Raw genomic sequence first — 3,347 nt, 5'->3', positions numbered from 1 at the left:
TGGGACCTCAACGAAGGTAAGGAGTCAGGTATGACACCTAAGTTTGATTGTGTTAAATCTTTTATGGATACCGATGTTTTCTGTAAATTTAGCACTAAATATGGACTTGACTCTGAGATAGTAGCTTCTTTCTGTGAATCTTTTGCTACTTATGTTGATCTCCCCAAGGAGAAGTGGTTTAAATATCATCCTCCCATAGAAGTAAAAGTAGCTGCACCTATTAAAGTTGAAGAAAAGACTATCATTTATAATGATCCTATTGTTCCTACTTCTTATGTTGAGAAACCACCTTTCCCTGTTAGGATAAAGGATCATGCTAAAGCTTCAACTGTGGTTCGTAAAAGCAATATTAGAACATATACACCTCCTGAGAAAGTTAAAGTTGAACCTAATATTGCTATTGTTAAAGATCTCTTGTCTGATAATATTGATGGGCATGTTATTCATTTCCTTGATGAGACTGCTAGAATTGCTAAACCTAGTGCTAAAGATAAAAACAGACCTTTGGTAGGCATGCCTGTTATTTCTGTTAAAATAGGAGATCACTGTTATCATGGCTTATGTGATATGGGTGCTAGTGCTAGTGCAATACCTTACGACTTATACAAAGAAATTATGCTTGACATTGCACCCGCTGAGTTAGAAGATATTGATGTCACAATTAAACTTGCCAATAAAGATACTATTTCACCAATGGGAATTGTTAGAGATGTTGAAGTCTTGTGTGGGAAAACTAAATATCCTGCTGATTTTCTTGTTCTTGGTTCCCCACAAGATAGCTTTTGCCCCATTATATTTGGTAGACCCTTCTTAAACACTGTTAATGGTAAGATAGATTGCAAAAAGGATGTTGTTACTATCGGTTTAGATAATATGTCTCATGAATTTAATTTCTCTAAATTTAGTAGACAACACCGTGAAGAAGAATTACCTAGTAAGGATGAAATTATTGGTCTTGCTTCTATTGTCGTACCTCCTAGTGATCCTTTAGAACAATATTTGCTAGACCATGAAAATGATATGTTTATGAATGAAAGAAGGGAAATAGATGGAAGTATTCTTTAAACAGGAACCTATCCTGAAACACAATTTGCCTGTTGAAATCCTAGGGGATCCTCCTCCACCCAAGGGTGATCCCGTGTTTGAGCTTAAACCATTGCCTGATACTCTTAAATATGCTTATCTTGATGAGAAAAAGATATATCTTGTTATTATTAGTGCTAACCTTTCAGAGCATGAGGAAGAGAGATTATTGAAAACTCTGAAGAAGCACCGTGCTGCTATTGGGTATACTCTTGATGATCTTAAGGGCATTAGTCCCACTCTATGTCAACATAAAATAAATTTGGAAGAAGATGTTAAACCAGTTCGTGATCATCAACGACGGCTGAATACTAAAATGAAAGAAGTTGTAAGAAAGGAAATACTAAAGCTCCTTGAGGCAGGTATAATCTATCCCGTTGCTGATAGTCAGTGGGTAAGTCCTGTCCATTATGTCCCTAAGAAGGGAGGTATTACTGTCGTTCCTAATGATAAAGATGAATTGATTCCTCAAAGAATTATTACAGGTTATAGGATGGTAATTGATTTCCGTAAATTAAATAAGGCCACTAAAAAGGATCATTACCCCTTACCTTTTATCGATCAAACATACACATTTTTGCTTTCTAGATGGTTATTCTGGTTTCTCTCAAATACCTGTGTCAGCCAAGGATCAATCAAAGACTAATTTTACTTGCCCTTTTGGTACTTCTGCTTATAGACGTATGCCTTTTGGTTTATGTAATGCACCTGCTACCTTTCAAAGATGCATGATGGCTATATTCTCTGACTTTTGTGAAAAGATTTGTGAGGTTTTCATGGACGATTTCTCCGTCTATGGATCTTCTTTTGATGATTGCTTGAGCAACCTTGATCGAGTTTTGCAGAGATGTGAAGAAACTAATCTTGTCTTGAATTGGGAAAAGTGCCACTTTATGGTTAATGAAGGTATTGTCTTGGGGCATAAAGTTTCTGAAAGAGGTATTGAAGTTGATAAAGGCAAGGTTGATGCTATTGAAAAGACGCCATGCCCCAAGGACATCAAAGGTATAAGAAGTTTCCTTTGTCACACCGGATTTTATAGGAGGTTCATTAAGGACTTCTCAAAAATTTCTCGGCCTCTGACTAATTTATTACAAAAAGATATACCATTTGTCTTTGATGATGATTGTGTAGAAGCATTTGAAATACTTAAGAAAGCATTGATCTCTGCACCTATTGTTTAGCCACCTGATTGGAATTTACCCTTTGAAATTATGTGTGATGCTAGTGATTATGCTGTAGGTGATGTTCTAGGGCAAAGAGTTGATAAGAAATTAAACATTATTCAATATGCTAGTAAAACCCTAGACAATTCTCAAAGAAATTATGCTACTACTGAAAAAGAATTCTTAGCAGTTGTATTTGCTTGTGATAAGTTCATACCTTATATTGTTGATTCTAAAGTAACTATTCACACTGATCATGCTGCTATTAAATATCTTATGGAAAAGAAAGATGCTAAACCTAGACTTATTAGATGGGTTCTCTTGCTACAAGAATTTGACTTACATATTGTTGATAGAAAGGGAGCTGAGAACCCCATTGGAGACAACTTGTCTAGGTTAGAAAATGTGCTTGATGACCCACTACCTATTGATGATAGCTTTCCTGATGAGCAATTAAATGTCATAAATGCTTCTCATACTGTTCCATGGTATGCTGATTATGCTAATTACATTGTTGCCAAATTCATACCACCTAGTTTCACATACCAGCAAAAGAAAAAATTCTTCTATGATTTGAGGCATTACTTTTGGGATGAACCACATCTTTATGAAACAGGAGTAGATGGTGTTATTAGACGTTGTGTACCTGAGCATGAACAGGAACAGATCCTACGCAAGTGTCACTCTGAAGCTTATGGAGAACACCATGCTGGAGATAGAACTGCACATAAGCTATTGCAATCTGGTTTTTATTGGCCTACTCTCTTCAAGGATGCCCGTAAGTTCGTCTTATCTTGTGATGAATGTCAAAGAATTGGTAATATTAGTAGACGTCAAGAAATGTCTCTGAACTATTCACTCGTTATTGAACCATTTGATGTTTGGGGCTTTGATTATATGGGACCTTTTCCTGCCTCTAATGGATATACACACATTTTAGTTGTTGTTGATTACGTTACTAAGTGGGTAGAAGCTATTCCAACTAGTAGTGTTGATCATAACACTTCTATTAAAATGCTTAAAGAAGTTATTTTTCCAAGATTTGGAGTCCCTAGATATTTAATGACTGATGGTGGTTCACATTTTATTCATGGTGCT

Source organism: Triticum urartu, chromosome 4A (assembly GCF_056163025.1).
Source record: "Triticum urartu cultivar PI428250 chromosome 4A, HENAU_Tu73, whole genome shotgun sequence".
Taxonomy (NCBI): Eukaryota; Viridiplantae; Streptophyta; class Magnoliopsida; order Poales; family Poaceae; genus Triticum; species Triticum urartu.
This window is presented reverse-complemented; position numbering follows the sequence as displayed.